A 14,920-nucleotide genomic window follows, 5' to 3' on the forward strand; every position below is an offset into this window, starting at 1 on the left:
CTGCACAAGGTCTCCCTCCCATTCTCAGGCAATTATTCTTGGGGGGGGGGGGGGGTGTAATCTGAGAGTTGCAAATTCCTTTTATCAGTCTAGGTATTTTAACCTGCTTTCAGTAAATACAGAAACTAGAACACTCCTCCTTCAGTAAACGTAACCAAATGATTATTTCAAGTCCTGGCCAGGTAGCTCATTTGGTTAAGAGTGTTGTCCAGATACGCTAAGGTTGTGGGTTCAATCTCTGGTCAGGGCACATACAAGAATCAACCAATGAATGCATAAATAAGTGGAACAACAAATCGACTTCTCTTCCTTTCTCCCCCTCTCTCTCTAAAATCAATTTTTAAAAAAAGTAGAGGGAAGAGTTAGGTCAGCTATTGGAAATGGGGTCCAAAGGTGTGAAGGCAATTCCATCCATCTTTAGTAAAGGGACATGATCCTTAAATCCTAAAATAATCTATCATTAGGTCAAATGATTATTTCAAAACTCTCTATTATGTTGCTTTTTCAAAAAGTATACATATTTCTTTTACAATTAAAATATGGTTTCCTTTTTTTTTTTTTAATGAGACATTTTCCATGGTGGGATGAAGGGAACGATTTTTAGAGAGAGAAGAAGGGAAAGAGAGAGAGAAAAAAACATCGATGTGAGAAATATTGATTGGTTGCCTCCTACACGCCACAACTGGGGATTGAACCTGCAACCGAGGTATGTGCCCTTACTGGGAATCAAACCCACAACCTTTTGGTGTACAGAATGATGCTCCAACCAATTGAGCCACCCGGCCAGGGCTATGGTTTCTTTATTTTTTTTTTAAGTTGAAATGGCTATATTAATATAAAGTAAAGTATATTTCAGAGCAAAAAATATTACCAAAAATGAAGGATGTAACTTCTTAGTTATAAAAAATTAATCAGAAGGACATAATTCTAAGTGGTTCTGTATCTGATAACTGAGCTTCAAAATTCATGAAACAAGCACCGATAGAACTGCGATGAGAAGTAGACAAATCCACAATCCTAGCCAGAGATTTCAATGCCCCTCTCTTATTGTTAAAACAAATAGACAATCAGAAAGATTACAGAAAACTTAAAAAATACTATCAACCAACTTGATCTGACATTTATCAAAAACACTCAACCCAACAAGAGCAGAAAATACATACATTTCAAGTGCACACAGAATACTTAACAAGATAAAGCATATTTGGGGCCATAAAACAAAACTAAATAAAGAATTTAAAAGAATTTAAGTCATACCCGGTTCATCTCTGACCACAATAAAATTAAACTAGAAAACAGTAACAGAAAGATGTCTGGAAAATCCCCCAACAATTGGAAATTAAATATAACACTTCTAAATATCCTGTGGGTAAAAAAGAAAAAAGGAAATTAGAACATATTTTAGGGGGTCAGCTTTAGCTCAAGCGGTTACTTCGGCCTCTGCTTCTTGTGGACACAGAACATATTTTAAATAGCCTGAAAACAGAGCATATTAAAATTTGTCAAGTCAAAAACCTCAGTTTTCATCTTATGAAATTAGAAAAAGAAAAAATAAAGAAATTAGAAAAAGAAGAACTAACATAAACAGAAGAAAGGAATAATAAAGTCCAGAGCAGAAAGCAATAAAATAGAAACACAGAAAATAAAGATCAATAAAACCAAAAGCTGGTACTTTGAGAAGATGAATAAAATAGATAAACCTTTAGTCAGATTGATGAGGAAAAAGGAGAAGATCCAAATTAATAATATCAAAAATGAGAGAATTATAATTCTACAGATATTAAAAGGAAAAAATTCTATGAACAGTTTTTTCTAATAAATTCAACAAATTCCTTGAAAAACATATAACTCACTCAAGAAGAAACAAGTAAATATAAGTAGCCCCATATCAATTAGAGAAATTGAATTTGTGGTTAAAACACACACAATAAAAACCCAGGCCCACATGGCTTAACTGGTAAATTCCACCAAGTATTTAAAGACAAAATAATACAAATTCTATACAAACTCTACAAAGGCACAGTAAGAGAAGAAAATTATATAAGGCTAATGTTTCTCACTAATGTTGACCAAAAAAGTTATATATTATATATTTATTATTCATTTCAGAGAGAAAGGGAGAAAGAGAGAGAGATAGAAACATCAATGATGAGAGAGAATCACCGATGGACTGCCTCCTGCTCGCCCCACACTGGGGATAGAGCACGCAACCTGGGCATGTGCCCTGATCGGGAATCGAACTGTGACTTCTTGGTTCATAGGTCGATACTCAACCACTGAGCCACACCGGCTGGGCCTGACCAAAAAATTCCTAACAAATTTTTAGAAAATCAATTCTAACAATATATAAAAAGAATAATCATCACACTATCCCATAATGGAAGGTTGGTTTGGCACATAAAAATCAATGTTATTTTCCATATTAATAAATTAAAAAAGAAAGTAAAACACATGATCACCTCAAAAAGTATAGTAAAAGTACTACGCGCAAATCTTTATGTGTACATATGCTTTCATTTTTCTTGGGTGGGTTTCTAGGAGAGTAATAGCTGGAATATAATTCCACCTGATAAGATTACCCTAACAGGTAACTTTTGATTGGGGACTCCATATCTGTCTGGCTGAGAATTTCTCAATTGTGTTGTGGTCTGAGGCTCTTCCTACCCAGCCCTTCCTTCTCTGTCATCCTTCACAAGTGTCAGACTTGGATCACATTCTGAAAGCTCTGCCTATTCCTGGCTCCCCTTCCTTTAAATAGTTCACAGGTACTTCTCTAAATCTTGTACCTCTAAGTCTGTCTTAACATCAGCCTCCCAGAAGGTCTATACTGACCTAGGGAGCAGAAGATAATTAAATTGAGGGGAAAATCAGCTATCTGTTTAAATGAGACCTGAGTCCACATTTTTTTTAAAATCCCCACTTGAGGATATATTTAGAGAGGAAAGGGAGATGAGAGAGAGAGAGAGGGAGTAGGAGAGGAGGGAGGGGAGGGGAGGGGAGGGGAGGGGAGGGGAGGGGAGGGGAGGGGAGGGGAGGGGAGGGAGGGGAGGGGAGGGGAGGAGAGGAGAGGAGAGGAGAGGAGAGGAGAGAAGAGATACATCCATTTGAAACAGAAGCATCAACTAGTTGCCTCCTGCACACACCCCAACCGGAGATGGGACCCAGAACCTAGGTATGTGCCCTCACTGGGAATTGAACCCACAACCTTTTGGGGAGTATTGGACATGCTCCAACTACTGAGCTACCAGGTCAGGGCCAAAAAATGTTTAATCTCAGTATACTATGGTCTATTTTATAGTTCTTTCACTTTAACACTCAAAATACATTTGCCTCAGGAAACAGCTAACTCTAAGTAAATTACCATCTTTTTCCTTGTCCTGTCTTGAACTAAGAAATAGCTTGGAGATCTGGCCAGCAGTGAAGGCAATGTACCACTTATCTGGCATTTAAAATGTCCTAAAGAACAAATATGTTATCAGCCCAAGGTTTCTTCGTTTCCATCACCAAAGAAAATCTCAACCCAAGGATAGATGTAATGCCATTTTATGGCAAGCAACATTCATTTAAACATAATTTTATTTGTATTTTTTAAGTTAACATTTTGTTTATTTCTACCATTGCTGTTTCAAAGGGATAGTCCCATGAAATTTGCCAAAGTTTCTAAATTACCGAAACAAACTGAGAATATATAAAGCCCATAATGACCAGTGGTTTTACTTTAGAATCTCAAGAATCATGCTGCCTTCTTGTGTATAGTGCTCAATATACTGTGTGTGGCTAATACAATACTAAACCAATCCTCCATAACCTGCCTTCTAGGACAAAAACTCTCTTGAGTGGTAAGACCAAAATACTCCTCAGCAAATTTTCAACGGAAAGAGCTTCTTAAATCTTACATTTTGGCCTTACAGCTTCACACTATAAAAAGTTCTGAGGGGTGAAGGTGACACCACTATCCAAAATCTCTATCAGGACATTCTTTTTAGAGAGGCATAAATCTGCCTGCCCTTAGTTTCACCTTCTTACAAAGTTCCCTCGTCCAGGCTAAATAATTCCTCTCTTGTTCTAATGTTAACACCCTTCAGATATTAGGGAGTCTCTTTTTCTCTCCTGGATCTTATAGTTGGCAGAATTCAGTTTAGCCTGCATGCTTAAAATTTTTAACTGATCTTCATAAATTCATCTATTTATCCCTTTCAGCACTACAGTTGCTTGCAGAGCTTACCACCTCCTGTTTCTATTTTGCTGACACTGTGCTAAACGTAATACTCCCAGTGGGCTCTTGCCAACTCCCTATGCTATGGCACAATTCTTCTTTGTTCGCTGCCTAGAATAGCACCTGCTTTCCTTTGACTATCAGATCATATTTCAAGCCCAAATCAAGTTTGTTATCTGTCATTACTGTCAAGTCTCACTTGCCCTCTGGGGTTTCATTCTCTCCTCCCCCTCCCCGCCCCCGGACTGCCCCATCAGATCACTTGTATCTCCTCTTCAGCTTCTGAAACAAGAGTAGAATTGTGTCCTAATGCTAATTTCCCAGACAAATGAATATTGTTCATATTTTGGCCTGATATTAGCACTAGAAATTGCTTACTGACAATTTTCATATTGAGTTTTTCCCTTTGTTGGATTCCTAAGATTTTTTTTAAAATATATTTTATTGATTTTTTACAGAGAAGAAGGGATAGGGACAGAGAGTTAGAAACATCGATGAGAGAGATCGATCAGCTGCCTCCTGCACACCCTGCACTGGGGATGTGCCCGCAACCAAGGTACATGCCCTTGACCGGAATCGAACCCGGGACCCTTGACCCTCTATCCACTGAGCCAAACCGGTTCAGCCCTACCTAAGATCTCTCCCTGTTAAATCTCCACTCAAACCTATGTCCTCCTTCTAGTAACTTTTAATTAAAACAGAATAGGTTGTAAGTTGTATACGCTCTGAAGTTCCTTTAGTTCAATAAACTTTTACTAAGCACCCACTAGATGCAGGTGTTGTGAATAAAAATAATTCTATTGCTTAATCATGTAAGCAATGAACAGGTTAAAGAAATATAAAAGGGAAGATATATGACCAGTGTTTCAGAAGAATAACTCAACATAATGTAGAGAAGAAAAAGAAAGAAGGGGGGACAGAAGGAAGGAAATCAATCAGGTGTCAGCTGCAATAGTCCAGGTGAGATGTAAAGACTTTAAATTTGAAAAACTTCAGGAGGGAAAAAAAAAATCAGGCTTTCACTTACTGAGCATCAACTATGTGAAAGGCGCTGTATTATGTGCTCTCCATATTTTATCTCACTTAATGGTTACCATTACCCTGTCAGGTAGATACTAGCATCTTAAATCTCACATATGAGGAATCCGAGGCTCAGATTAAACAAATAAAGCTAAAAAATGTAACAAATAAGCCAATCACAAAAGAAGTCAAATTTAGTAAAATGTCCTTTGTACTCTCAACTGTGTTTTAGAACACTATTCTAAGTATATTCCCTTAACCTAGTCACAGACAGCCTCATAGTCTCTATTTCAATTAATTTATTCAGCAAATACAAACCAGTAACTAGAATGTGCTAGGACTGTACATAATACTACAGTCAATGAGTTTACAATTTGGTGGAAGATAGATATAACATAATCACACAATAAAATCTATGAGTAGAAACTAATAAATAATTATAATGAAAAAATACAGAGTATTATGAGAAAACGTAATAGACGTTAATTTAGACTTGAGGGAAGGAAATATAAGAGACAGTCTCTTAAGAAAGTGACATTTGAGACCTGAAGGTAGGATGAGTAAGAATGGTCACCTGAAGGTGAAGCTGTTCTTATTTACCTTTCTCTGTGCTGCTGTCACCTGCTACCTCTAGTCACTTCATCTCATTTGCTGAAAATTCTCACAACTAGCTCGTGACTCTGGGTCTTCAAAGTTCACAGGCATGACATATCTAGTCAGATGCCTGACCTCAATTCCTTTTTATCTTCTTTAATGACCTCACACTGGCAACCTTGGCAGTACCTGCAACTGCTACAATTTTTAAATCCAAAATTGAAATAGCATATTTCATCAAATCTAATTAATTGAAAGACTCACCACGATTTCACATCCCGATAAGAAAAAAGTGTTACCAACTAAACTGACATCTCAACTTCAGAGATGTTAAAATGGGGAAAAAATAGTCCTAAACTCAACAAATCATGATATCTAAACTAATGACATTAATCCTTTTATCAGTCTCTCACTCTATTTTTTCCCATTATATCTACTCTTCGGCCTCAACTATACCTCCAAAAACTTGACCCTTTTATACTGTCCCAATCTGTTAGCTCTTGCCAGTTAGCAAAAAATGAGACTGGAGTTTAGATACATGAATTTACAGTAGTGAAATCCTATAATTTCACAGAACTCTTGCACAGGAATAGACAGAAAGAGAGAAGGCAGATTACAGGAGTAATCCAGACATTTGGGGACTGGTAGAGGGTAAGAGCCAAGGGGTTGAAGGTATTTACAGGTGACCAACTGAAATGATCAACCATTTATAACTATCAGTACTTGTAATTTAGTGCTTTAAAATACTTACCTCCATAATGATGACCATAGAACAACACTGAAATTGTCTGTAATGATTCACACCAGCCTGCCCATATCATGTGGCCCAGGTGCCCTAGCACCAATCCACATGCCCTTCACCACAGCAAATTATTCTTCATTACAATAATGGTTTATTTTTTAAAAAATCACTTTAGTCTACAAACAAACCTCGGTTCTCAAACATCTCCCATCTGAAACAATTTGCTTCTTAGCCCAACAACCCTTTCATGCTGAGAGCTGTAAGATCAGTCCCGCATTTCTCTGGCGACAAAGGAGAGAACGCACGAGTATGAGTCAGCTTACCACTAGACCTCATGTTGTTAATATCTCAGGAAATTGTGCTGTGAATATTTTCACGTTTTCTGCTTTTGTTGCTGCTTATTAGTAGTAAATTTTTTTTACTGTACATTTCATTTCCTTTTGATTAAATTTTCATTTACATTTCATGTCCTTTTTGTTTCGAAAGTATTTATTTACAGATTAAACAGTACATTAAACATATACTGTATATAAGAAAGGTAAAAACAGGCAATCATTTGGGGATGTGGAATGGAGTAATTAAATTTACATTATTTCTAATGGGAAAAAATGATTCCATTATTGAATAGCCTTCTGGAATAAATTAAGTCGAGAACCGAAGTTCCACTGTAATTCCATTATCTGAATGTTTCTAGCTTTTAAACTCATAATCTTCTACATATATAATTATTCACTAAAACATTCTTTAAAATTATCATTCTGGTGTGTTTAATTTGAATTATCTAAACTGTAGAAATACAATAAAACCAGAACAGATCAAAGTCCATTTGTGTGAATAAAGAATTACCTTCTATAAATACAAAGTTGAGTACTTCTACACTGTGTGCATACAACACCCACCTGACAAGTCCTAAGAGCATGAAAATACTCCTAAAAGTTGGGAAATACTTTTCTAGACTATCACCTCCATCAGGTATAAGAACTTATCAGTGGATTTTTAAAATGTTTCTAGATATAAAGCTGGTGTCAGCTAACTATGGCCTGCAGACCAAATTTGGCACAGTGCCTATTTTCATGTAACCCACCAGCTAAAAATGATTTCTATATGTTTTAATGGTAACAAGAAAAAAACACACAAAAAAACAAAAACCTTAGAAAGCCCTGGCCGGTGTGGCTCAGTTGGTTGGAGTGTTGTCCAGTGCACCGAAGGGTAGCTGGTTTGATTCCCAGGTCAGGGCACATTCCCAGGTTATGGGTTGGATCCCCAGGAGGCAGAGCTCGATGTTTCTCTCTCTCTCTCTCTCTCTCTCTCTCTCTCTCTCTCTCTCTCTCTCCCCCCTCCCTTCTTTTTTCTCTAGAATCAATGAAAAACATAGTCTTGGGTAAGGGTTTTTAAAAAAAAACTTAAAAAGAATAATATTCATGGTGCACAGAAAATATATGGAATTCAATTTTCAGTTTCCATTAATAAAGTTTTATTGGAACACAGCCACACTCATTCATTTACGTATTGTCTATGGCTACTTTTATGCTACAACAGCAGAGCTTAACAAGACTGTGTGGCCTGCAAATACTAAAATATTTACTATCCGACACAATAAAAAAGTTTGCTAACCCATGACCACTCCCAAAAGTCTTATTTTTAATTGATTTTGTCGAGGAATAGAGGGAGAGATAGAAACATCAATGATGAGAGGGAATCAATGATCTGCTGCCTCTTGCATGCCCCACACTGGGGATGGAGCCAGCAACCCAGGCATGTGCCCTGACTGGGAATTGAACCATGATCTCCTGGTTCATACGTTGACGCTCAACCGCTGAGCCACGCTGGCTGGGCTCAAAACAGTCTTATTTTACTGTGTAATTCAGTGATGGCAGTAACAATTATTTCCAAATGGGCACAAGAGCAATTGAACCAAAAGCAATTTAGAAAATGACTTTAAGTCAATTAGAATTAACAAAGCTTAAACAGTTTAACACATAGACTCCAAAACTCTAACAATTTTAGGAAAAGCTATAGAAAGATAGTCTTTAGTCACCGCAACCCCTCCTAGATATCTTTCAAAGCTGTCATATTTCCATGTTTCAGGAAAACAAACAAAAAAGCAAATGTCCTCATGAAATGTTGAGTGAATTGTGGCCAGTAGGTGGAGGCAGTTTCTAACCATACTAGAGAAGCAAAATTAGATTCCAGGTTGAAGTGGAAATTTAAACTCATCTTCAGATCCTTATCTTGAAATATTTAGTTAACTAGATACGACGAAGTGATTTTTTTCCTAGTTCAACAGTAAAACCAGGCTACCTCATATTTCCTAAATCAGATTTCATTAATGGATCAAGAAATAAAAAGGCTGGCTGTCGAACACTATTCCCTTCCCTATAGAACACAAACCTATTTTTACCGGCTAGATCAAGGTTTTTCTTCTCTTGCCAATACAAAAGGAGTATTTTCCAATCATTTACTCTCAGTAAGGTCTTTCCTCTCAAATCAAAACTCAGGCCTTCTTCTCTACCACTCTCTAGCTACTTGATTCTATAAACTGGAATAACTGATTATTCAGCGCACAATGATTTTTATAACGTTCTAAGATTTTATGCTCCAAATCACCATATCAAACACTATTAACCCTCACTTGCAAAAAAATATCCTTCTCAAAGATACTGCTCACTTTATAAAAAAGAACAAAATTTTTTCTCATATATACTGCAAGTGATAGGAACAGAGTTGTGCTTCTAATTTCTAAGTCTAAGGCTATCAGACAATTTCTAGCAGTATGCAGGAGGAAGCAGGCTGTTTCTATCAGGCCTCAGGCAAAAAAAATTCTAAACCTCCTATCTCAACTCCTGACACTTCTGCTACCCAAGCACTCAGTGCCCTGGAGCTGTTCACTAGCTTTCCAGAGCTCCCAACAGGGGCTTCTCTTTGGGGTTGGTCTATCCTATGCTTTTTCAGTAACTCGAATTTCAGCAGGGTGCACAGCTCAGCCAGGTTTTACGATGAAGCTTATTTCAAGGTAAAGCATACTAAGTGCAAAGGACTCACAGGCAACCTGTGCCACCATCACTACCAGGAGATACGTGCAGTACACTGGAATAAAAGAACTGTGGTATCTCCCAGAAGCTCCCTCTTTTTCGAGCATCTGCCTCACTACCATCTTTTCCTGTCGTATCCCCAACCACCTAACTTATAGTCGCACACAGTGCTAGGAACACAGGCACTCAACGTGCACAGTCTTGAGGAGTTGTCTACCTACTTCAAAAAGGTTGACTTATCTTACACTAGATCTTAGAAAGAACATAAAACTGACACCTCTAAAAATTCTAGCTCACCAAGCCAGGATAAACTCTAATTTAGCAAGTTGAATTTAATATGAAAATACACATTCACTGCTTTTATAAAGGCTGTTTCCAAAAACCATTTCTTTTGAAAACTCAAAAGCCCCTGAAATTTTATTTCGGGTTATGTGAAATATAGGTGTAAGCACCCTAATCTTTGCATTTTAATAAACTCCAGGCATTTACTCTCTGTCGATTACATGGATCACTTCAAGAAGCCAAACTATTTAAATACGATGAAAGCCAACATGGCACCAGAAAATAATTTTCTCTCTCCTCCCTAGATGTTTCTGATCTTTTGAGAAAGGACTTAACTGGGAGGAAAGACTGTGGTTGATGATATATTAAGGGGTGAAATGGCCCTTCTTTGGCTCCTTTAATGTAGCCTCTCCCCTACTGCTCCTATTGTTTTCTTAATTTTCTATTTTCAACCAAATATCTGTTTTGAGTAATCCTAAATGATTCCCCCCAAATGAAACTCTCACAACCACAATTCCAAGTCTCCAGTTTCTTTATTTTATTTCTTTATTTCTTTTCCAATCCATTTCTTTAACACATACTGGAAAGGGTAAGATTGAAGCAACAGAGCCTAGAGGCTGGCTTTAAGATTCCAGTATCTAAAATCAGTTATAATTACCCAAAATCAATTCAGCAATAAAAACAACAGTATGAATGTAAAGAGCCTTTAGAAAAAGGGACTAATCTATTTTTATCCTGACTTTGGCCAGATCTTTCTAGTTAGAGACAATTTGAGTTCCACCAGGGCACCAGGTAACCCTCCAGGTATGCCTATAGATAGAATCTCATTTCAAATTATTTCTCTGGCCATTCATCGTCTTCACCGTAAGACTATAATTAGGCATAATTCTTTAATTGTTTTTATTGAACGTTCACACACTTATTTATTGTGTGCCTTCTATAAGCTGAGTGTAGTAGCTGCAGTTTCCAGTCTCAACCTAGGGATATAGATTAACATTTTTAAAGCTGCTGCTCTGCAATGCACATCCCTCTAAAACCTTAATCACAATAAATTTAGTTAAATCCTTTAAAGCCAGACTGCTCTAGCTTCACAGAACAAGTCTGGCCGCTCAGATGCAATTCCCTGACGAGAAGAGAGAAGCTCCGCTCTATTATGAAACCAGTCTGCCTAATCAAATTCCTTTTTAAAGAAAGAGGTCAAGGAGAATACTGCTGTGCCATTTTTCAATTCTTCCTTCCAAGAAATGACTGTGATTGACAGATGCTATTTCTTTGAGTTCCAGTGGCCTACATAACATTTATCAAGGGCACACAAAGTAATTGTTCTACCAACTAAACATATATTTGGAAGCCAGAGATAATACACCATTCACTCTCTCAATAAAGAAAAGCTGGTCCAGCTGGCGTGGTTCAGTGATTGAGCGTCCACATATGAACCAGGAAGTCATGGTTGGATTCCCCATCAGGGCACATGCCCTGGTTGCGGGCTCAATCCCCACCTGTGTGGGTGTGCAGGTGATCAATGATTCTCTCTCATCATTTATGTTTCTATCTGTCTCCCTTTCTGAAATCAATAAAAATTTTTTTTTTTTAAAAAAAGAGCTGAATTAATGTTACTTTAACTACAAAATAACTGGTTAGATCCATACAAAGAGAATAATATAACATTAATCTAAACAATACTCTTTATTACTACCAAACACATTAAATGGGATAAATCATGTTTAACAGTAAATGAATAACCACGTTGACCTAAATAAGTTCCTAAAAGTAAATTAACAGCCTTTAAAATTAACTTCTTAGTTTAGAACAAATGACAACTGAGTCTTATTCTCAATACCATATAAAAATTAATACTAAGCCAACTCTTTCCTGGTATTATACTATGTTTCAATAGATAGTTAAGACAATTACTATTTTCTTGTTTGTTTATAATCCTCACCCGAGGATATTTTTCCCATGGATTTTTTTTTTACAGAGTGAAAGGGAGGTAGAGAGAAACATCAATGTGAGAGAGTCACATTGATTGGTTGCCTCCTGCATGTGCCCTGACTTGGGCCAGGATCAAACCTGTAACCCAGGTACGTGACCTTGACCAGGAATCGAACCTGCAACACTTAGGTGTGCTGACCAATGCTCTAACCACTGAGCAACACAGGCCAGGGCAAGAGACAATTATGATAAATACTTGAATGATTCAAGATGTTAAGCCCCTGGCCTATAAAAATTTAATTTGCTCTTGCTGTTTTTATTGTTTTTCTGTTTGAAAAAGTTTTTTGTGTGTTGGGTTCCCTCAGATAGGTTTTTAAAAATATGTATTTTTTTATTGACTGAGAGAGAAAGGTAGAGGGAGAAATAGAAACATCAATAGTGAGAGAGAATCACTGATTGCCTCCTGAACCACATGTGACCTTACCAGGAATCAAAAAGTGACCTCTGGGTTCATAGGTCATGCTCAACCACTGAGCACACTGTCTGGACCCTCAAATAGATTTTAATTCTGTGGTTATAATCAATCTGTGGCTTCTACTATAACATTTTCAAGGCTGTATCTAGACACTGATATTGATTGATGGGGCATACATATATTTATATATAAATTATATGTGCTAAAGAGTATTTTTTACCTCTCAGTCTTGGGAAATAAGCATATATTACTTATACTAAATTTAGCAGTTATTTCTTTATTTCTTGGTTTCCATTTTTTAATATACCTCTTTATTGTTGAAAGTATTACATGTCTCCTTTTTTCCCCATTGACCCCCTCCAGCTCGCCCCCACCCCAGGCCTTCACCACCCTATTGTCTGTGTCCATGGGTTATGCATATATTGGTTGATTACCTCCCACCCACCTACCCTCCCCCACCTTCTCTCTGAGATTCTGAAATCTGGTCCATGCTTCCATCTCTCTGGATCCACTCCATTCATCAATTAATTTTGTTACTTAGATTCCACAGATGAGTGTGATCATGTGATATTTGTCTTTCTCTGACTGACTTACATCACTTAGCATGATACTCTCCAGGTCCCTTCATGCTGTCTCAAAGGGAGATTGTTCTTTTTTACTGCTGCATAGTATTCCATGGTATAAATGGACCACAACTTCTTTATCCACTCATCTACTGATGGACACTTGGGCTGTTTCCATATCTTAGCTATTGTAAATTGTACTGCTAAGAACATAGGGGTGCATACATTCATTCTGAGTGGTGCTTTGGGTTTCTTAGGATATATTTCTAGAAGTGGGATCACGGGATCAAATGGCAGTTCCATATTTAATTTTTTAAGGAACTCCATACTTTTTCCAAAATGATTGCACCAGTCTACATTCCCACCAGCATTGTACTAGGGTTCCCTTTTTTCCACATCTTCGCCAGCACTTGTCATTTGTTGATTAGTTGATGGTAACCATTCTGACAGGTGTGAGGTGATACCTCATTGTCATTTTAATTTGCATCTCTCTGATGATCAATGACTTTGAGCATTTTTTCATGTCTCTTGGCCATCTGTATGTCCTCTTTGGATAAGTGTCTATTTAGGTCCTTTGCCCATTTTTAAATTGGATTGTTTGTCTTGATTCTGTTAAGTTGTATGAGTTCCTTACATATTTTGGACATTAATCCTTCATCAGATGTATCATTGCCAAATATGTTCTCCCATACAGTGGGATCTCTTTTCACTTTATTGATGGTTTCTTTTATGTTGATGTAGTCCCTTTGTTTATTTTCTTTCTAGTTTCCTTTGTCTTAGATGTATCCGTAAACATATTGCTATGAGAGATGTCTGAGATTTTGCTGCCTATGGTATCTTCTAGGATTTTAATGGTTTCATAACTTACATTTAAGTCTTTTGCCCATTTTGAGTTTATTCTTGTGTATGGTGTAAGTTGGTGGTCTAGTTTCATTTTTTTGCATGTATCTGTCCAATTTTCCCAACACCATTTATTCAAGAGACTCTCTTGACTTCATAGTACGCTCTTGCTTCCTTTGTCAAATATTAATTGAATGTAATGGCTTGGGTTGATTTCTGGATTCTCTGTTCTGTTCCATTGATCTATATGCCTGTTCTTGTGCCAGTACTAGGCTGTTTTGATTGTGTGGCTTTGTAATATAACTTGAAATCTGGTATTGTGATTCCTCTTTGTTTTTCTTTCTCAAAATTGCTGCAGCTATTCGGGATCTTTTTGGATTCCATATAAATTTTTGGAGTATTTGTTCTGCTCTATGAAATGTGCCATTGGTATTTTAATAGGGATTGCAGTGAATCTATAGATTGCCTTGGGTAGTACGGACATTTTAATGATGTTGATTCTACCAATCCATGAATACATTTATATCTTGTTTATATCTTCTTCTATCTCTTTTTTTCAACGTCCTGTAGTTTCCCAAGTACAGGTCTTTTGCCTCCTTGGTTAAATTTATTCCGAAGTATCTTAATTTTTTTGTTGCAATGGTAAACAGGCAGATTTTTTTGTTTAGTTTCTCTTTCTGAGAATTCATTATTGGTGTATTAAAAAGCCATCAATTTTTGCATAATTTTGTATTCTGCTACATTGCCAAATTCATTTATTAAATCTAGTAGTTTTTTGGTGGAATCTTTTCTTCGTTTCCTTTTTTAAAATTTCTTTTCCTCAACTATTAAATCTGAGCTTCTCCTAACTGAAGTTTCAAAGATAAAACAAAGAGCCCTGACTGGTTTGGCTCAGCGGATAGAGCGTGGGCCTGCGGACTGAAGGGTCCCAGGTTCGATTTCGGTCAAGGGCATGTACCTGGGTTGCAGGCACATCCCCAGTAAGGGGCGTGCAAGAGACAGCTGAATCGATGTTTCTAACTCTGTATCCCTGCCCCTCCTCTCTGTAAAAAATCAATAGAATATATTAAAACAAACAAACAAAAAAGAACTACTAGATGTCTTTGCTATATCAGTTAGAAGTGGTTAAGCCATATGTTTTAAAAGTAATGTTTCTCAATCTACAAGTTGTAAAACTGTGTCCCAAATAACTCATTCCTAATAATACATAAATACTTTTATGAA

At 37.0% G+C, this 14,920-nt stretch overlaps 1 protein-coding gene across 2 annotated transcripts in view; it reads right to left on the minus strand.

Moving 5' to 3' along the window:
* The window catches only part of AHCYL2 (adenosylhomocysteinase like 2), a 165,294-nt gene that overhangs the window by 91,924 nt on the left and 58,450 nt on the right, over nucleotides 1–14,920 (minus strand). The gene's annotated exons all lie outside the window — the stretch shown is intronic.

The sequence above is a fragment of the Myotis myotis genome, unplaced genomic scaffold (genome assembly GCF_014108235.1).
Source record: "Myotis myotis isolate mMyoMyo1 unplaced genomic scaffold, mMyoMyo1.p scaffold_m19_p_11, whole genome shotgun sequence".
In the NCBI taxonomy this organism is placed as follows: domain Eukaryota; kingdom Metazoa; phylum Chordata; class Mammalia; order Chiroptera; family Vespertilionidae; genus Myotis; species Myotis myotis.